Source organism: Macrobrachium nipponense, chromosome 25, assembly GCF_015104395.2.
Source record: "Macrobrachium nipponense isolate FS-2020 chromosome 25, ASM1510439v2, whole genome shotgun sequence".
NCBI classification, from domain to species: Eukaryota; Metazoa; Arthropoda; class Malacostraca; order Decapoda; family Palaemonidae; genus Macrobrachium; species Macrobrachium nipponense.
This window is the reverse complement of record NC_087214.1, coordinates 74,117,473-74,140,034: the sequence shown is the minus strand read 5'-3', so window position 1 is coordinate 74,140,034 and position 22,562 is coordinate 74,117,473. Positions and strand designations below refer to the sequence as shown.

Here is a 22,562-nt window from a genome sequence, read left to right as displayed (position 1 = left end):
AGTAGATTAACTAACAACAGAGTTACAAAAAAAAGGTCGACAAATCCTGGCTTTATGTAAACTGCTAACTAAATCCATCTTTTCACTATTCAAAATGCAAAGTTAAAAATTTCCTAAAATCCCAATCTTTAATAATAAAGTCTGTCCACCACAAAAAACAAAGAAAAAACGTAAAATCCTGAACAATGGGCAGCAAAGAAGCTGTGAAGAACCTGACATGGAATGGAATTATAAAATTAAATTGGTGTCAAACTATGAACACTTCACATCGTTAATGTTGCGAAGCATAACTCAAGCAACAAAACAAAGGGAGACATATTCAAAAGAGGCACAAAGAGCACTGAAATGTCCAGAAAATTATTTAAACCATTATTAGTGATCTGTATTATCATGATCCCAAGTTTGGATGATCTACCTGTAACACTGAGCAAGTTTGATGCATGTCCAGGACCTGTATCGTATGTATGTAGTGGTCCTGCTGCTACATGACCTCGCATAGGCACTGGTAATGGAGGACGAACACCTTCTGGGGGAGCAGGAGGCCTCCGGCGCTGTCGTCTCCACTGCCTACTTAGTCGGCGGCTTCCAAACAGACTAGAAAAGAAAGTCTAGAGATAAGTCTAAATAATCTATTTGTATTTCTTGAGTAAAACTTCATCTTCAAGCTTATCAAACTTAGATAAGTCTAGATAATCTATTTGTCTTTCTTAATTACAACTCCATGTGCAAGTTTATCAGATTTGACACACCAACAATCCATTTGTGAAAAAAGTTGTACATATGTATTAAATCTCTAGTTTTCAGAGTTATGTAGTTTCGAATTTTTATAAACTTATTAGCCTAAACTGAAAACATTTTGTATCCTATTGGTTTGAATATCAATTCCCAAGCAAACAATACATTACTCACATTCTTTGCTATCTATACCTTCCCAAGATTTTTTAATGTAATCATAAGGGTGTTTCTGAACTGCAGTAAAACCACCTAATCAATAAAGCTGATATACAAGGAAGTCTGTTAGGATGAAATCTACTAAAGGGCTACAATTTATAAAAACAGAAAATCGCAAAAGCAGTCTAACTCACGCTGCTGATGGGTCGTTCACAGCGACCGAATAAGACGGTGGAGGCTCCCGCTGTAGAAGATGCTGCTCCAGACGAGATAGAGGTGCTAAGGGCGTGGATCGACGGCCGCCTCGATAACCTTGCTGTCGATACCTTGTGAGACCTATTCGCAGCGCATACAGACGACAAGTACAGCCAACGGCTATTACAAGTAATAAGGAGCACACCAGGCCTCCCATTGCTGCTGCAACAATCACAGAATTCTGGAAGTAGATGAGGAAGGGTTTTCATGAAATTCCCAGAACATAATAACTTTTCACAGATATTCAAACCCAATGACTTTCCAACAACTGAGACTACATGCAGTGCCATACAACTAAACTAGAAAAGGTTTTATACGTATAAATTACCAATGAATACTGAAACAATGCTGCCATTTCATATATGATGGTATGAAAAAGAGGTGTACATATGACAAGAAAGTTCTGAATGTAAACGATGGAAATTTGAATAAGTATACTAAAGATATTCAATATCTATTTACCCTAAGGCAATCTTCCTCATCACTGGCATCTCCACAATCGTCAAACTGATCGCAACGCCATGTATCCCTAATACAGCGATGATTTGCACACAAAAATGCACCATGCTGCAAAATAAATGTTAAATTATGTACATAAGTGTATGTCAATTTTTTGTATATAAATAATGTATATAAATAATGCCTACACAGTATTTACCAGGAAAAACTCTGTAGAAGATGCTCGAGGTAAAGTACATAATTGTATAATAATTCAAGTAAATTAAGAACATTACCATATGTAACAAAAATGACAAATTTTTAACCACTTTGCATTTTTCATAACTAACAAACCTTCGGCCTTAACATTAGGATAATACTAGCGCCAAGCTGGAAACCAGTAGAATTAAAATTAAACTTGTGAGATGACTGGTATCTACATCATATGCAGCTTGTAAGTTTCTTAGATATACTGTTAGTAATATATAGTCATATATCTTTTATTTTCATTTAAGAATGAATGCTTCAGGAAAGCCACCATGCATCTGGAAAAATGGAGCTTGATCTTCTCATTAAAATATTTTATAACAACAATTGATCATCAAACAAAGCTTTCGTTACCATATGAACTGTCATGATATCATCATCAGTTCATCCTGAATGCTAGATAAAGGAATGAATGAGGTCTTACCTGAGGATGGCAGAGCTGTGGAGTGCAAGAGGCTTCATCTGACCCATCAGCGCACTGAGACACTCCGTCACAGCGCTGAGCTGATGTGTAACAAACACCACCATGCCCACACTCAATCATGTGACGACAATGTCCTGCTGCATGAAAATAGGTCTAATTGAGTTGCAAAGAATACCTACATAAAAAGACATGAGTGTAGACACACAATCAAGCAGATGGTATTGGCCTAAGCTACACTTAATGCTAACAGGGGTCAGGAGAGGGAATCTGAACTAGCAACCTTATGAGATGGAGTCTCTAACATAAATGAGTGAATTCAGTCGTCTTTTTCCTTAGATAAATGTATGTATGTAGTCAACACTTCATCCTAAAGCAATAGGCTATGGTAACATGTTCTAAGAAACTATTCAACGTTTTCATTATTGTTTATTTCAGAGGTATGGCAAGACTCAAAACTAAGGTCTTATATTCTATCTCCTAGAAAATACTTTTACAGATGAACACATGACCATGTTATTACATCCCACTCCAAGAAAACTAAAATGTAAGTTCTTTACAAATTCCATTGAGCTAACTTCAGCGAACAACACACATGCAGTACCCAGACAAGAAACTGACATGAATTATGTAAGTTCTCTGCACTTGTTTTCATTCTTAGTCCAGTTTAGCTTAATCTTATTTCAAAGATAAAGTGGCACCTGCCAAGAATTTTCATCTGGAAATTTCAAAATAGAAATTTATGTGGAAAAGCTTACAAACTTTAGGACTTCCCATACTTAGGGATTTCCCCCCATAATTACACCTAAAAGAATGCATGTTTATATTTATCATTATTGATATGGAACACTTCAGAAAATTTGATTTCCTGATACTCCACGATAACAGCTTTCTAAACATAATTATCTTTTCTTTATATTTCCTTCACACATCTGTTACATGAATCAATATGAAATGTATAATTTTCCTGTAAAACTGGATTACCATAACCATATAACAATTATTGTACTTACAAAACAAAGTTGAAAGAATAAGTAAAAAAAAAAAATAACAACACACACAGCTTAATCTAGCTGTACATACCACAGTCCATTTCATCATTCCCATTTGGGCAGTGAAGAATCCCATCGCAGCGCTGTGTTTTTGCATCGTAGCAAAATTCTGAATTTGGCCCACAACGAGTCTGGTTGAAACAATCTGCAAGAATGTAAATAATTATTGCCTGATTAAAGCAAGTATTTTGGGCCGCTATTGCCAATATGAATGCAAAATTACAGTAGTGTACAGTGGTACCTCGAGATACGAAATTAATCCGTTCCGAGACGGCCTTCGTATTATGAGTTTTTCGTATCTTGGAACACATTTTACATGTAAAATGGCTAATCCGTTCCAAGCCCTCCAAAAACACCCCAGTAAATTATATTTCCAGGCCTAAAACACATGTTCTAGGGTTACGACGGAAGAAATATGTCTCCAAAAAGGCTAAATACTGTACATACTTGAGTAATATTCAACTGCATGTAATGTTCAACCCCATTTTTACTGCATAGTATATTAGGACTTTAGCATATGTCCCTTAGCAATAAGCCTAGCCTATGTTAGCGGTTGCTACTGTAGCCTAGTCTATGATTCTGACATCTAAACCTAAGAGCTAAAAGCTTAGAATATGCCAATAAAATGTATAAATAATCAGTATGTACTCATTTCAAATAATTATTAATTAATCATTAACTATAATACACAAACAATGAAAAAACAAACCTTCCAATCGATTGTTTACATTCTTATGAGTATCGAACGAGCGCCAAGCAATCATTTTTCCTAGCACACAGTAAGCCATAAATTGTCATTAATATCTCTCTTCAACTAATGAAACCACCAAACAGTATAATAACCACTCATTTCTATTCTTTATTCTATCTTTACCTAATGGAGATACCGAGTTACTGATAGCTGTAACGAAACATGCGTAATACGTAACGTAATAATAAAACAGAAGAAGAATTCTAAAAAATACCTATTTGTTGGCAGACTGATTTATTTTATATTTTCTGATATCTAATTCACAATTTTTTTATTAAATGTATTGCATGTACTCATTTCAAATAATTATTAAGTAACCATTAACTATAATAATAATAAAAAAAAAAAAGCTTCCAAACGTCTGTTTACATCCAGCACTTACTAGTATCGAATGATCACCAAGCAATCACTTTTACACAGTAAGCCATAACTTTTCATTATCTTCAACTACTGAAACTACCAAACAGTATGATAACCATTCATTTCTATTCTTTATTCTATCTTTACCTAATGTTTTTTTTCTTATTAAATGTATTGCATGAATAAGTTTTTCAATTTACAGCAACCTTTTACCAATAGAATACTTAAAGCACAAGGGGTAGATGCTGACCAATAGGAGAGCAGGACCTTATGGGGTGACTAGCATCAGGAACCAATGGGAGAGCGGGAGGATGGTGGCGAGTTTACTCAGTTGGCGGCGCGGGAGTTTTAAAATTGTTCTCGGTGGTCCGGGCGAATCTCGGGACTTTATAGCAACAACCTTTCGTATCTTGAAAACTTTTCGTATGTAGAGCAGTAAAATTTTTCGTATTGGCTTTCGTAACTTGGATTTTTCGTAAGTTGAGCCTTTCGTATCTCGAGGTACTACTGTATATGGCATTGCAATTTTCTTGTAATACGGTAATTTTGCATGGTACAAGTCAGTGTACAAGAAAATGATTGTGATGAAAAAATACTATTGCTGACATGTATAAGAAGCTGATGTTCCCTAATAGATAAACTTTACAATTCCAAAAATAATATTCATAAAGATTAAGTTATTTGACAACATAATATCCAAGATCACACATTCTGGCATCAATAATTACAATCATATTTACATTGAGGGTAGACTAATTACAAATTTTGCTACTTATTCCAAGTATTTTTCTATAGAAAAATACAGAAAAATTCTCTTATAGTATTTGCTCTTCTATATGAAGTAAGCATAGCTTTCTTGCAGAGAAATCAGCAAAAATTCCAATTCAACAAGAAACTACTACATTCCACACATAAAAAACTGTGGATATGATTTCTTATATCATGAAAACCTGAGGCACTGCTCACAGCCCACAGATTAAAAAATGTCAATTTTTGGCAAACAACTCGTACACAAAGCAGGAATTTTGTCTATGATTTTGCCTAAGTTCTCACAGTAAGCAAAGACTAGCTCCTGGGCCCCACTGCTCTAAAGGCATTCTCAAATAACTTAAAATATGAGAAACTTTCAATCAATTTGTATTTTTCATAGCTAACAAACCTGAGGTCTTAACAATAGGATAAATCTTGTCGTGCCAGATGGTAACCGGATAAAGCAATCAAAGATTGTATAGCATGGAATCTGTGAGATCTGGTAACTCTTAAGTATGTATACAAGGTGAAGGTTGGTCGTCGACAATGCAAGCACCTCGTAACGTGTTAGTATTTCTTTGACTGCCTTGGAGATTAGACGCTTTTGCTCTCCTTCCAAGCCGGTTGCTTTGTTTGTCCGTGATTCTTTGTGTTTTCAGTTTGTTTGTTTTGTTTTTGTTTTGTTTGTGGTTATTCAGCAACGGGACCAACGGCTTTACGTGACTTCCGAACCACGTTGAGAGTGAAATTCTATCACCAGAAATACATATCTCTCACTCCTCAATGGAATGGCCGAGAATCAAACCCGCGACCACCGAGGTGGGATGCTAATACCATATCAACCATGCCACTGAGGCGCTGTGTTTGTTTGTTTTCAGTTTGTGTGTGTATGTGTGATTGGGAGTACAGTGTTCCCCCAGTGTTCGCGGGGGATGTGTACCAGGCACCCCCGTGAATAGTTAGACTTCCTTCTAAAAACGCCTATACTATCTGCCTATCTTGAAAGTTCAAATACCAAATGTACGTACTATACTTAAAAGTATCATCCTACATCAAATATACCATTGAATTGGTATTATAAATATCATTTCAAAGTCATCTTAAACATTTTACCATTAGAAATATATAAACAGCCAATAACAGAGAGAGAGAGAGAGAGAGAGAGAGAGAGAGAGAGAGATAGAGCGAGGAAAGCAAGAGAGAGAGAGAGAGAGAGAGAGAGAGAGAGCCGAACAACCAATGTATACCTTATGTAACATCCTACATCAAATTTACCTTAAATTATTATCATATAAATGTATTAATCTTAGAGATTGTATTAATATAATTTCAAAGTAACCCTAAACATTAGTACCCTTAAAGGTATATACTGTACGTACATACATATGTACTTCTAGCACTTTCAGCCAAGAGAGAGAGAGAGAGAGGGTTGCCACTATGAGATACGTATCTTACCTTACAGACCTTACCTTACAGTTCGTTCGGGTTGCCCCATGTCCCTAAGTGTGAGGCACCTCTAATGTCTACCAGAGAGTTGCTAGTACATCTTCCGGTATATTTTGCATCTTCCAATCTTGGATGGTCTGGGATGCAGTTTAGATATTTGTCGAGCTTATTCTTAAACACATCTACACTCACTCCTGATATATTCCTCAGATGAGTTGGCAACGCATTGAATAGACGCTGCATTATCGATGCTGGTGCGTAGTGGATTAATGTCCTGTGTGCTTTCCTTATTTTTCCTGGTATAGTTTTGGGCACTATTAATCTACCTCTGCTTGCTCTTTCTGATATTTTTAGTTCCATGATGTTTTCTGCTATTCCTTCTATCTGTTTCCATGCCTGAATTATCATGTAGCGTTCTCTTCTCCTTTCTAGACTATATAATTTTAAGGATTTCCCAGTAGTCAAGGTCCTTAACTTCTTCTATTCTAGCTGTAAAGGACCTTTGTACACTCTCTATTTGTGCAATATCCTTTTGATAGTGTGGGTACCATATCATATTGCAATATTCAAGTGGACTACGAACATATGTTTTATAAAGCATAATCATGTGTTCAGCTTTTCTTGTTTTGAAGTGCCGTAACAACATTCCCATTTTTGCTTTACATTTTGCCAACAGAATTGCTATTTGATCATTACATAACATGTTCCTATTCATCATCACACCAAGGTCTTTAACTGCTTCCTTATTTGTGATTGTCTCATTATTAGGTCCCCTATATGCATATAGCTTTCTTTCTCTGTCTCCATAATTTATTGATTCAAATTTATCAGAGTTAAATACCATCCTATTTACCTCTGCACAATCATATACTTTGTTAAGGTCTCTTTGTAGAGCGTTCCTATCTTCATCACAAGTAATTTCTCTACTTATTCTTGTGTCATCTGCGAAACTACTCACTACCGAATCCTTAACATTACTGTAGAGAGAGAGAGAGAGAGAGAGAGAGAGAGAGAGAGGAGAGAAGACGGGGAAGAGAAGGAGAGAGGCGGGAGGGGGAGGAAGAGGAGAGGAGTCGAGAGAGGGGAGAGAGAGAGAATTGTCCTTACAGTATTTAAAAGAGTGAAATGGAAAGATTATTGTATTTAAAATACTCACATATGAATTTTATTTCAAGGCCTAAAACACATGTTCTAGGGTTACGACAGAAGAAATATGACTCCAAAAAGGCAAAATACTGTACATACTTGAGTAATATTCAACTGCATATAATGTTCAACCCCATTTTTACTGCATATATTAGGACTTTGCATATGTCCCTTAGCATAAGCCTAGCCTATGTTAGCGGTTCTACTGTAGCCTAGTCTATGGATTCTGACATCTAAACCTAAGAGCTAAAAGCTTAGAATATGCCAATAAAATGTATAAATAATCAGTATGTACTCATTTCAAATAATTATTAATTAATCATTAACTATAATACACAAACAAACAAAAAACAAACCTTCCAATCGATTGTTTACATTCAGCTATTACCCGTCTTACGAGTATGGAACGAGCGCCAAGCAATCATTTTTCCTAGCACACAGTAAGCCATAAATTGTCATTAGTATCTCTCTTCAACTAATGAAACCACCAAAATGATATTGTAATGATACAATTAAGTTTGTTCATACTTACCTGGCAGATATATATATAGCTGTATTTTTCCGAATCCGACAGAAATTTAAACACTTACGACACACGCAGTGGGAGTCAGGTGGTTAGTACCCATTCCCGCCGCTGGGAGGCGGGTATCAGGAATCATTCCCATTTTCTATTCATAATTTTTATTTCCACTGTCTCCTGAGGGGAGGTGGGTGGGTACTTGATTATATATATCTGCCAGGTAAGTATGAACAAACTTAATTGTATCATTACAATATCATTTTGTTCATGAAACTTACCTGTCAGATATATATATAGCTGAATCCCACCTTTGGTGGTGGGAGTAGACAGAATAGAAGATTTAGGAAACATATATATATGCAGATAATTGATATCTTGATTCCTTACTGTTAGCATAGCTGACTTCGTGGTTACTGCCGCGTAAGTCTGCTTGTGCTACTAGAGTTGCCAGCGAGGTAGAGACCTATATAGCTGGTGCACTCCAGATGATCTGTCAACAGGGGCGAGACCACGACGTGACTAGACCATATTGACCATACCATGAGGGCTAAGAAGTAAAATAAATATATATATAAAAATATATATCACCACCTGACCCACTAGCCAAGTTAGGTGTGTTAACAAGGCTTAAGAGTTAAGAAGTCGCCGTTGTCGGCGACTCAACTACTAAATTAAGAGCTCTTCCTAACCATTTTCTACAGGATAGGATGAGTGGTACTTCTTGCCCCCAAGATTGTGTCTGCAGACACGTATGGCCCTAGCGAGCAGCAGATCTCATATGCCATCTTCACATCTCGCAGGGAGTGTGAATTGAACACAGAGTTGCTTCGCTAAAACATGGTACTCAGGATGTTGCTGAGTGCCATGCTCTGTTGAATGCTTCCGAGGCCGCTGCCCTCAACCTCGTGAGCATTCAAATCAAAAGATTTCAAATCTTTGTGCAAACACAAAGAAGGAGCTTTTTTGAAAGACCTCCTTAACAATAAAGCCAGGGTGTTCTTCGATATGGGCAAGTCTGGTCTTTTCGGAACACTGCAGATTGTCCGTACGACTTCGACTTTCTTGAGTTTTATGTAGATAAAACTTGAGAGACCTGACAGGGCACAGGACTCTCTCTGGCTCCTGCCCACTAACTTGTGCCATCCTTGCTTCCAAGCTCCTGGCCCAAGGACAAAACGGGTTTCCATTCTTAGGCCATAACGAAAACGCTTAGAGAGCACACCGCCTTCGTGTTCTCTAAAGCCAAAACTTGTGACGATGGCTTAAAATCTCACCCTGACCCTCTTTGTCGTATCTAGGGTGGTTAGAAAAATGCCTTCCTGATCACATGCAAGAAGTTAACAGGTAGGAGATGTTCGAATGCTTTGACATCAAGAACTTCAGACTATGTCTAAGTTCCATCTTGAAAGCTTCGATCTGGACATGCACAGTCAGTCCGTCTGTACTAACGTCAGGTGACCGACCAGTTGACCAGTCAGACGAATCAAGGACAGCAAGGCTGTACCCTGAAGACCATAAGGCCACTATTCTTCGCTGAAGGATGAGTGTCTGGACTGCCTGGGCGATTCAAGCTAAGCAACCTTGGGGTGTATCAACGCAACCCAACGTCGTTAGCGAATCAACTCCTGAGCCACTCCTGACTCGACTTCTGGTGCCAGGAGAAAGGAGCGAGGAGCAAAAAGGCGATTCAGTCCCAAAGGACGAATGCCTGACAGTCCAACCTGGTCTCATGTTAAACGATTATCGGGGGTGTATAAACGCAACCGACTTCGTCAACAAGAAACTCAGGGCTACTATATGTCTCCTGATCTCGCACGAGTGTCTGACTCCGAGAAAACAGGTGAGACAAAAAGTAGATGGTGAGGCGAGTTTCGAGATTTCACAGAACTCAAAGATCGTGAAGGGCTTTGTTGTTTGACAGAAGCAAATCTCTGAGCCCAAAGGCCGTCAACACATATTTGCGTATTCTTTAATAGTTGTGACTGCCAGCTTATCCCATTCTTCAAATGGAAAGGAAAAGGGAAGACTGCAATCTTATGCTGTCAACATCTCGATAGTCTGAACGTAGTCAGACTCAGAGCGGAGAGGTTATAGTACCTTTCGTGTTAAAGGAGACCGACTCTCTCGGAAAAGGGTGTCCGCCTTGGAAGGACGTGACCTCCTGTGAATCTAGGGTCTTGAAGGACCAACATGGGGCGATTAGCGTCATTGTCGCTCCCTGTGATGATATAAATCATCTTATTTACATTTCCTAAGCGATTGAAAAAGGGGAAAAGAGACTAAACATCCATCCCCGTTCAATATCATAGGATGGCGTTTAATGTTACCGCTCCCGGATCGAGGAATAAGGGAGCAGAGAGAAGAAGCCTCTTCGTCCTCAACCTAGCGAAGAGATGAATGAAAGGACGTCCCTAAAGTCTCCACACACTCTCAACATACTTCTAAAGAAAGATTCCACTCGGAAGTCAGTAGTTGCTGCCTTCGATCGAGACGATTCGAACGGACTTTTGCAATCCTGTAACGAACCTCTAGAGGATCGTTCCATTCTACGCCTGTTGTTATAATAGGCTCTTTCTCGTAAACCCGAACCGGGACCGAGAGAAGATACTTCCTAAGATATGAGAGAGCTGTGGAAGATCAGAGTTGATATGGACCATGGTTCCAAAAACTCGTTTCGAGGACTGGAGGGACGACTGAATTGCTTCCACTTCTTTCAGATTATGATCCAGGACATCTGAAACCCTCTCCAGATGTCTGGCACCTTCTTTCTATCACCTCAAGAGATACTTAACACACCGAGAGATGTTCAGAATCATTCCTAGATCTTTAATAAAATTTCAGTTTCCCGGTAGGAACAACTAGAGGTCTGAATTGCAGTCTATTCAGGGAAACAAACTTCTTTAGAAGGAAATGGTCCCCAGCAAGCTCATCCATTCCCCTCCACACAGTATGTTTACTTCCCTAATAAGGCTGCGCTTTGCCTAAGCAAGAGAGCATATAATAGTGCAATGTTGTGGTAGACTCGTAGTCCTATACCGTGCGGTAACGAGCACCGAAAGGAGTAAGATATCTCTGTAGAACATATTAAGGCCAAACGAATGCAATGTTTATTCATTCATGTAAGAAATCCCCTCAATCTTAGGCTAAAGTCCGTGATTGTAGGGCAGAGATACAGTTCGTCAGTCAATCCCGCAGGAGAGAGAGAGACGTAACTGCCAGCACAGAGATACGGTTAGTCAGTCAATCCCGCAGGAGAGAGAGACTTAACCTACCGCGCCATGACAGCGAACGAGTTGGTACTGACTCGTTTGGACTGGAGGAGAAGACAGTGACAGCAGCAGCTTACGATCGTCCGTCATAGTCGTCTCTTAACTTTATGCCTGGGTTGCCAGCTACCCTATTCTATGAAGAAAAAGGTCCGTTATTTTTTAGCATAAAGAGACTCTCAAGCTGGTATATTTAAGCGAACAGAAACGCTAAATATATAGATGCGTTTGTGTCGTCAGAACACTACCATACAACGGTAAAAGATAAATCGGAAACTCCTGGAAGGCTGCAGGGAGTAACGATTAAATGTCCTTAAAATGGACCATAGACCTCTCGGTTGCCATCCGAAGAGGTAACTACAGCAAGCGTATATGACTTGAACCAACCAGAAATAAAATAACGCACAATAAAGTTTGTTCATACTCACCTGGCAGACATATATATAGCTGAATTCGGAAATACAGCTACATACATATCTGACAGGCAAGTTTCATGAACAAAACTTAGGAGAATCGAAGCAGTCAGCTCAAGCTTCTTATGTTATTGGACATAAGGGTTCATTGACGTAGTCTACAAGTCTATTTCTTGTACGAGTCTGCGAATGACGAATGAGAGCTCTTCCGAATCTTGTCAATAAGAGCTTATTCGCTTACGCAATATCAAGTTAATGAGATGTTTGTCAATGAGAACTAACCCATTAACGGGACAAAGAGATATTTTGTCAATGAGGGGATACCCACTTACTTGACAAAACGATAGTATATTGTCAATGGGGGAAAGTCACTGAATTGACAAAACGTAATCCAGGAAGTCGAGCATTTTATTTTCCGATTCCCGTCTCAAACGAGGAAGGGGCAAGAATCCTGTTAAGAAGACTGGGCTTACGTCAGGTAGAACGACGATGTTCAATTCGGCAGCGTAGTCCCGACTAGGAACTAACAAAATCTATCATCTGAAAAGCCCTTTCTTTTCCCAGATGGGCTAAAAAGCGGGCAAAATTATCCTGGGAAGAGGAAGAAACTCTCCAACCAGCTTCCTCTCCCGTATCACAACTAATGCCTGCTAAAGCTTAAAATTTATTGGCAGTATGGCAAAGGCAGTCCTGTCTTGCGCTTTCCTGAAGAGCGTACTTTTGATGAGTGCCTTTGCAAGAATCCTACTGAACGTTGCCGAGAGTCCTGACGTGCAGGACATCGAGCCTTTATAACCCGTAACTGCCTTATCGCAAAGTCTTGACTGCGGTAGTGGCAACTTAAATTTATTGGCAGAATGGCAAAGCTTGCGTAGAGCAAACGAGAACTTCCCTTGAGCTTTCCTTAACTCCATCCACCTATGCGAAAAGCAATATTAATTGACAGAGACCTCTTGAATTCACGAAACCCGATGTCTTGCTGGGTTTCGAAGAAGAAGTTGTCTGTTCACTTTAAGCTTACTCCGAAGCACTGCCTACTTCACATTCTTTGCAGGTGAGGTAGAAGGTATCATCGAAGGTAGAGGTAAAATTCTTTAAGCCCAATCTGAAACAAAGAGCTTGAAGAGTTCAACAGAAACGTTCAGCCAGGCGACACACCTGGCGTGCGCTGGTGCACGCTCGGCGTCCACTGGAGCGCGCTCGGCGTCCACTGGCGCGCGGACGTTGCTCGGCGTCCACTGGCACGCGCTTGGCGTGCACCCGCGCGCCCCTGGCTTCGGCTTCCACTGTCGCGCACGCTCGGCCTCCTACTGGCACGCGCTTGGGTGCACTACGCGCGCTCCCTGGCTTTAGGGCGTCCGCTCTCAAAAGCTTACTGCTACTATGACTTCTTTTACGTATTTCTCGGTGGAAAGACGGACACGAGTTCAGGCGACGTTCGCCATTCTTACTTCTCACTGAAACGCATAACGAGAGAGAGAGAGAGAGAGGACGTGAAGCGTCCTCTTCTATAAAGCTTCTATTTAGAGGGCGCGAGTCCTTCCGAAAGCTCAACCCCTGCGCGGGGAGGACGCTTCGGAGGACGAGAAGGCATCCCTTCAGGATTCGTGCACGTGCACGCACTTAGGCAGTCTGTGGATTTTCATCAGAAACTGCCGAAGGCACGCCAGATCGGTGGGGGTTCCTCGTAACCCTCCTTCGGCTTTCGACATGCTCTCTCCCTGGTTCTGGGAGTCAAGCAGAGGTCCCGGCCTAGAGGCGAAACGAGGCCGATCTGACGCACCCTCCACTACACAAGGGGTATCACTGCACTTCTGCACTTCACTTTTACTCTCTAAAGCAAGCACTTTCGATTCTAAGTTACGAATCGAAGGAGTATCAGAGAAAGGCAATTTCTCTACAGACACTGCTTAGGGCCCGAAGGCTAACACTGCAGGGTTGAGGAGTAACAATTACAGAAGTAGCACTTCACAGCAATGAAGGAGAGCGAGCATCTCTCGTAGACATATACATAGCCCGTAGGCCATACTACAGGGTTATGCAAAATAAAGTCTACAGGAAGGTTAGCAGGTTCACTACCCTGACTTTTGTTACTGATTAATTGCGTACATACGAATCATACGTCTTCCTTACGGAATTAGACATGATTACTGATTAATTGCGTACATACGAATCTTACGGAATAGACAAAGTCTCACACTCCTTACATGACAAATCTCAACAAAGAAGCAAGACCCATACCCCTCGTACATACCAAGTGCGAATCTACCGAAGCTTTCGGTAGCCACACCCTATCTTTGCAGACAACCCCGTCTGAAACTAGCCTAACTAGATTCAGATATTTTATGCAAAAATGAATCAAATTCAAATCAATTTAAGATAGCGTATGCCTAGCCACAAATCCAAGTAAATAAATCAAAAGACAATTAGGATACTTAGCGGCAATGAAGTTTCCAAAATCCTAAGACGGAGGTACTGAAAACAGGTGTTTTCAGCACCGGCGACAGAAAAATTATGAATAGAAAATGGGAATGATTCCTGATACCCGCCTCCCAGCGGCGGGAATGGGTACTAACCACCTGACTCCCACTGCGTGTGTCGTAAGTGTTTAAATTTCTGTCGGATTCGGAAAAATACAGCTATATATATATCTGACAGGTAAGTTTCATGAACAAACAGTATAATAACCATTCATTTCTATTCTTTATTCTATCTTTACTTAACGGAGATACCGAGTTACTGACAGCTATAATGAAACATACGTGATACGTATACGTAACGTAATAATAAAACAGAACTTACAGAAGAATAATTCTAAAAAATGCTTATTTGTTGGCAGTCTGATTTAATTTATATTTTATGATATCTAATTCACATTTTTTTTATTAAATGTATTGCATGTACTCATTTCAAATAATTATTAAGTAACCATTAACTATAATAAACAAACAAAAAAAAAAAGCTTCCAAACGTCTGTTTACATCTAGCACTTACGAGTATCGAACGATCGCCAAGCAATCACTTTTACACAGTAAGCCATAAATTTTCATTATCTCTCTTCAACTACTGAAACTACCAAACAGTATAATAACCATTCATTTCTATCCTTTATTCTATCTTTACCTAATGTTTTTTTTCTATTAAATGTATTGCATGAAGACTAAGTTTTTCAATTTACTGCAACCTTTTACCAATAGAATACTTAAAGCACAAGGGGTAGATGCTGACCAATAGGAGAGCAGGACCTTATGGGGTGACTAGCATCAGGAACCAATGGGAGAGTGGGAGGATGGTGGCGAGTTTACTCAGTTGGTGGCGCGGGAGTTTTAAAATTGTTCTCGGTGGTCCGGGCGAATCTCGGGACTTTATAGCAACAACCTTTCGTATCTTGAAAACTTTTCGTATGTAGAGCAGTAAAATTTTTCGTATTGGCTTTCGTAACTTGGATTTTTCGTAAGTTGAGCCTTTCGTATCTCAAGGTACTACTGTACATATTATATATTATTATTGGAAAATATTAATAATAAACTTAATATATACATGTACCATAAAAATTATCTCATCTCAGTATGAGAGAGAGAGAAGAAGAGAGAGACGAGAGAGAGAGAGGAGAAGAGGAGAAGGAGAGCGAGAGAGAGAGAGAGAGAGAGAGAGAGAGAAGAGATATTGCATAAAAACCATTAAATTTGTTGACCATTGTATGGCACCGTTACTTGACATATTTGACAGCTTTCCAGCTCCGAGCGTCACTGGCGTTATGAGAAGGTAGGGAAATTGATACAGAAAAAGACAACAAGAAGAATTTTCATTTGAAATTAGTTATTATTATTATTATTATTTGATAATATCAATAAACAAATGCATCTACCATACAAATTCTCTCATCTCAGTAAGAAAGAGTTATCCTCACAAGTGAAATGGAATTAAAATACATACTACCACATACAAATTTTTTCATTACAGTTTTATTATTATTATTATTATATTATTATTTTTTTTTTTTTTTTTTTTTTTTTTTTTTTTTTTTTTTTTTTTGCTCTATCACAGTCCTCCAATTCGGCTGGGTGGTATTTATAGTGTGGGGTTCCGGGTTGCATCCTACCTCCTTAGGAGTCCATCACTTTTCTTACTATGTGTGCCGTTTCTAGGATCACACTCTTCTGCATGATCCTGGAGCTACTTCAGCCTCTAGTTTTTCTAGATTCCTTTTCAGGGATCTTGGGATCGTGCCTAGTGCTCCTATGATTATGGGTAAGATTTCCACTGGCATATCCCATATCCTTCTTATTTCTATTTTCAGATCTTGATACTAATCCATTTTTTCCCTCTCTCTTTCTCTTTACTCTGGTGTCCCATGGTATTGCGACATCAATGAGTGATACTTTCTTCTTGACTTTGTCAATGAACGTCACGTCTGGTCTGTTTGCACGTATCACCCTATCCGTTCTGATACCATAGTCCAGAGGATCTTTGCCTGATCGTTTTCTATCACTCCTTCAGGTTGGTGCTCGTAACCACTTATTACTGCAAGGTACTGATGTTTCTTGCACAGGCTCCAGTGGAGGGCTTTTGCTACTGAATCATGCCTCTTTTTGTACTGGTTCTGTGCAAGTGCTGGGCATTCACTTGCTATGTGGTTTATGGTTTCATTTTTCGTATTGCACTTCCTACATATGGGAGAGATGTTATTTCCGTCTATAGTTCTTTGAACATATCTGGTTCTTAGGGCCTGATCTTGTGCCGCTGTTATCATTCCTTCAGTTTCCTTCTTTAGCTCTCCCCTCTGTAGCCATTGCCAATTGTCATCGCTGGCTAGTTCCTTAGTCTGTCTCATGTATTGTCCGTGCATTGGTTTGTTGTGCCAGTCCTCTGTTCTGTCTGTCTTTCTCCTGTCTCTGTATATTTCTGGGTCTTTATCTACTTTTATTAGTCCTTCTTCCCATGCACTCTTTAGCCACTCGTCTTCACTGGTTTTCAGATATTGCCCCTCCAGTGCTCTGTTTTCGATGTTGACGCAGTCCTCTATACTTAGTAGTCCCCTCCCTCCTTCCTTTCGTGTTATGTATAGTCTGTCCGTATTTGTTCTGGGGTAGTGCTTTGTGTATTGTCATATGTTTCCTGGTTTTCTGATCTATGCTGCAGAGTTCTGCCTTCGTCCATTCCACTATTCCTGCGCCCTATCTGATTACTGGCACTGCCCATGTGTTTATGGCTTTTATCATATTTCCCGGCATTGAGTTTTGACTTGAGTATCGCCCTGAGTCTCTGCATATATTCTTTTCCTGATCGTGTCCTTCATCTCTTGGTGTTTTATATCCCCTCCTTCCATTATTCCCAGGTATTTGTATCCTGTCTCATCTATGTGTTTGATGTTGCTCCCATCTGGTAGCTTTATCCCTTCAGTTCTTGTTACTTTGCCGTTTTGTATGTTGACTAAGGCACATTTTTCTATTCCAAACTCCATCCTGATGTCCCCAGATACAATCCTTACAGTCTGGATTAGGGTATCTATTTCCTTGATGCTCTTACCATACAGCTTGATGTCGTCCATGAACATCAGATGGTTGATTCTGTTGCCTCTTTTCTTGAGTTGGTACCCGGCATCCATCTTCTGTAGTACTTTTGTCATGGGAATCATGGCTACTACGAAGAGTAGTGGGGACAGTGAGTCGCCCTGGAAGATCCCTCTCCTGATATTAACCTCTGCTAGTCTTATTCCAGAGCTTGTAAGTATTGTATTCCAGTTGCACATTGTATTTTTGAGGAAGCTGATGGTGTTTTCCTCTGCCCCATATTTTCAGGCATTCTATTAGCCATGTGTGTGGTATCATGTCGAAGGCTTTCTTATAGTCTATCCATGCCATGCTTAGGTTGGTTTTCCTTCTCCTACTGTTCTTCATTACCATTTTGTCTATCAGGAGCTGGTCTTTTGTGCCCCTACACTTCCTTCTGCAAGCCTTTCTGTTGGTGGGGATGGTGTTTGTCTCCTCTAGGTAGTTGTATAGCCTTTCACTGATGATACCTGTTAGTAACTTCCACATTAGGTTGGTAGGCAGGTGATAGGCATGTAGTTACTGGCTATATTTCCCTTACTCTTGTCTTTTGTACTAAGGATGTTCTTCCTGTGGTCATCCATTTGGGTGCTTGGTGATTTGAGATACAATGCTGGAGTTGTTCTGCTATTCGTGGGTGTAGGGCCTTGAAGTTTTTGAGCCAGTATCCATGGACTTCATCAGGACCTGGGGCTTTCCAGTTTGGCATTTTCTTTAGTTGGTGTCTGACTGTGTCTGTCGTGATCTCTGTGAATCTTTGTTTTATTCTCCCTGTTTCTTCTTCCTTGACTTCCTGGAGCCATGTTGCATGTTTGTTGTGTGATACCGGATTGCTCCATATGTTTTCCCAGAGTCTCTTACTTGGTTCGGCTTCAGGAATTTCTGGGTGGTTGTCTTCCCCTCTTAGTTGGCTGTATAGTCTTTTCTGGTTGGTTCCGATAGTTTTGTTCTGTTGGTATCCCTTATTCCTGTTCATGTACCGTTGGATCTTATGTGCTTTGGCCTTAAGCCTCTGTTTTACATCTTCTATTGTGTTTTTTTAGTCCCCTCTCTTGTTACTTTGTATTTCTCGTTGAGTTCCTCCCTTGTTTTCTTGCATCTTAGCCTTTTTTCTGCCATCTCTTTCAGTTTACTCAAGTCAGATCTCATCACCATGATTTGCTTTTCCAGGCGCCTTTTCCAAGGAGGTTGCTGTTTTGGTTTCTGTTGGGTTGGTTGTGCTGGTGGTGTTGGTGTTCGAATCCCCATCAGTTCTGCTACTAATCTGCTCCTGCATATGTCAAGTTATTTGTTTCTGTGATACTGGTGGTGTGTATTATGCCCATTATTTCATTGGACCTCACTTGTTTTCTCCCTTAATTTCTTGGTGTTGTAGGCTTTCATGGAGGGGATCTTTGTTCTCTCTGTATCTGGCTCCATCCATTGTCTAATCTTTTCTACCCATTCCATCCTCTCTGTTACTTCGTCTGTGTTTCTTCGTGTCGTTGTTTGATTACCTCATCCTCCCACCTGTCGTCTTCTGTGGCATCGTCTCTCAGTTCGTCTTCGTGTAATTCGTTGTCGTGTGACATTTCCCTTTCCAGTTCCTCTCTTTCTGTTGGGGAGAGCCAGTTCTTTTTCTTTATGTTCCTTACTTGGTCTGCCAGCCTCTGCTCTGTTTGGGGGGTGTTATTCCTCTCATTCCAGATGTTGACCAATCTTCTTCTATATCCTCTCTCCGTCATTGCTGAGTTTTGCTATTTAACCCATAGCTGGACCCTACCCCATCAGGGATAGGTACTCATTTACAGCTGAGTAGACTGAGGAAATTATGGTAAAGATCCTTTTTATTATTATTATTATTATTATTATTATTATTATTATTATTATTATTATTTGAAAGTATTATAAACATATAGTACATGTACTATAAAAATTCTTGAGTCTCAGTAAACAGGAGAGAGAGAGAGAGAGAGAGAGAGAGAGAGAGAGAGAGAGAGAGAGAGAGAGACTGCATGAACACTTGGTGGCAACAACACAACAGCTCCTCCCCCTCGGGTTCCATTACTTGATATATTTGACAGCTTTAGTGCCTAGAGTTAGAGAGAGAGGACTGGGATTGCCTTCATTCTTATATAATTTTTCAAATTTATAAACTAAAACCTCACTAATTCTCATTAGTATTTTCTTTAATGAATTGATATTACTGCTGTATACAATAATATTAATATTTGACTATCGTAAATCATTTATTTATCATAAAAAAAATACATCTCTGTAGAGAGAGAGAGAGAGAGAGAGAGAGAGAGAGAGAGAGAGAGAGAGAGAATTACTGTTTTTATTATTATGTGATATCATTTAATCTTATTAAACTTACTAATACAGTTTAATCAATATTTAATATTTGAAAATTAGTAAATCTATTTTGTACCATAAAAATTTGTTTAGTCATGAAAATAACATCAAAATACACTAATTAGTGATTATTTTTGCTGGAAAAATCCTGTGAATAGGCAAATCCCCCGCAAATAATGGGTAAGCATGGCCCCGAGAGAAATCCGCGAATCTGGAGAACGCGAATACGGCGGGTCCACTGTACATAGTATACCAACAAGCAGACTGGCACAAGTCAAAGTCAAATGTCAAGGGCTTGTACTTCATATAAGCATGTCTAACACTATTTAATACTGCACACAATTTATCATACAACACAACAAATACATCCTCAGTTCTTACTGCAATAAACTTCATCGGCACGATTCCGGCAGTCGGAGGATTCCATCACAGCGTCTTGCGCTCTTGTAGCAATCGGTGTCTTCACCGCACCACCACTCGTCAGCCTCACACCCTGAGGTAAAATTCACAGTGGATCCCATCTTTAGAAGGAAATACATTTGAGAAAATAATCATCATACTCCTGCATAAGTTAATCTATAAATGAATACTGTATTCTTAATTTCACACTGATAAACAAAATGATCAGGAGTTTCTTAGCCATTCCTATTAAGCAATTAGTTAACAACTGTTCAACCCATCTTCAGCAGAAATCACCATTAGGAAAATAATCACCAATTGTTAAACAAGCATACATCAGGATATAAGTAAATATTCTGTATTTCAGCCAGAAACAAAAGTAATCAGGACTTTACAAACATGTTGATCAATCCTACAAAAGCAATTAACAAAAAAACTGTACTGGACAAAAATTCCCTTAACACTTTGATAATATTTTAACCAATATAAGAACAAGAATTACTACATCATTTCAGATTAATGCACAATTATTCATTGGGTATTACTGGAGGTTAATGAGGAGAATCTATACCTACAAAAGGAAACAAATACTAACATACAATTTGCTTGTCATTTTGCTCTTACTTCTGATCATCACTGTTTTTGACTATCATTTGTATAGTACAGTAGAAGCATTGTCTCTTCATTATTGCTATACTTATTGAGGTAACTTAGTCACATTCTGAAATTTGCAAACAGTTATCTTGAATAATCAGTTCTTAAAGAAAAGGTGACCAACTACTATAGTAATGTAAATGTTGATAGAAGCTAGACCGTTAAATATGAAGAGACCAAAGGAAATGCATGAAAAGTGAACAAAATCTTTGTCTGACAGAGAAAAGAAACTCACCAAAGCATCCAAGTTCATCTTCACCATTTTCACAATGCCAGCGTCCATCACAGCGTTCACTGTCAGCCAATCCAGCACAACCAGCTGTGGAGCGAAAGGATTTATTTCACAGCTACTTATAGATCAAAGAACAGAAATGTAGAATTTAGGCCAAAGGCCAAGTGCTAGGACCTATGAGGTCATTCAGCACTTGAAAGGAAATTGACAGAATGATGGTTTTTTAGTTGTTACAAGGAGGAAAACCATGCAGTTGTACTATATAAAACAATTGTGAGAGAGGGTAGAAAGTAAGATGGAAGAATAGAATATGAATGCATGTACATTAAAAGGATACAGCAACTTATTAACAAAAATACTATCTAAAGTTCGTAAGATTTCTGACACCTTGAAAGCTTCAATCTACAAATGATGACATGATGAACACGACTACTATGTTCATATAAAGGAATCATGAGAAACAATGTAATTCTCTTTCTCAACAATTTTCTGTATTACAAAAAGTTTTGCATGGTTTTCCTCATTTTTCCGTATGCTTTATCCATGCAGTAACTGTTGTAAATAGCAACTGTATACAGTACGTACGTATATATAATTGGAAAGGAAATATGCTATACTTCTTGTAGTGCAAAAACTTTTACATCTCTATTAAATTTAAAAAATTAAAATTGACAAAAAGCAAGGACGCTTGTTCTCAGCTAACTGAATTAATGATAATACCCTAAGAAAAGATACTACTTTCATTGGATAAGAAGTTAAACCATCCCTCAGAAATCATCAAAATGCTACTTGACCTCAAAATATTTATAGTTGAATCTACTTTTTTAGTTTTCTACAAATGGTACAATCTGAATCTCAATCAATGAAAACTGCATGATGCTATTGACATTGGCATATCAAAGAGTGTGGAGCAGTTAATGAAGTCTCCTCTCTTACAAGTCAATTTCGACCAAACCTGTCAATGGTAAAATAAACCAACTAACTAACCTTGACAATCTGCTTCATCTGAAGAATCTGGGCACTCAACTTGTCCGTTGCACTGCCATGACTTTGGAATGCAAAGCTGTGGCTCACTGCACATGAAATCTTCTGAGCTACATACCGTCAAATTGTTGGCTAATAAAGAAAGAAGAATCAAGTTGATCGTTGAACAAAATGTTATTGTTATGATACAATAAAGTTTGTTCATACTTACCTGGCAGATATATATATAGCTGTATTCTCCGACGTCCGACAGAACTTCAAAACTCCCGGCACACGCAGTGGGCGGTCCAGGTGGTTAGTACCCATTCCCGCCGCTGGGGAGGCGATATCAGAATCATTCCATTTTCTATTCAGATTTTTCATACCACTGTCCCCTGAGGGGAGGTGGGTGGGTACTTTAATTATATATATCTGCCAGGTAAGTATGAACA

The 22,562-nt window shown here is 39.2% G+C and overlaps 1 pseudogene; it reads right to left on the bottom strand.

Moving 5' to 3' along the window:
• Nucleotides 1–22,562, bottom strand: part of LOC135199543 (uncharacterized) — an 86,222-nt pseudogene that overhangs the window by 7,030 nt on the left and 56,630 nt on the right.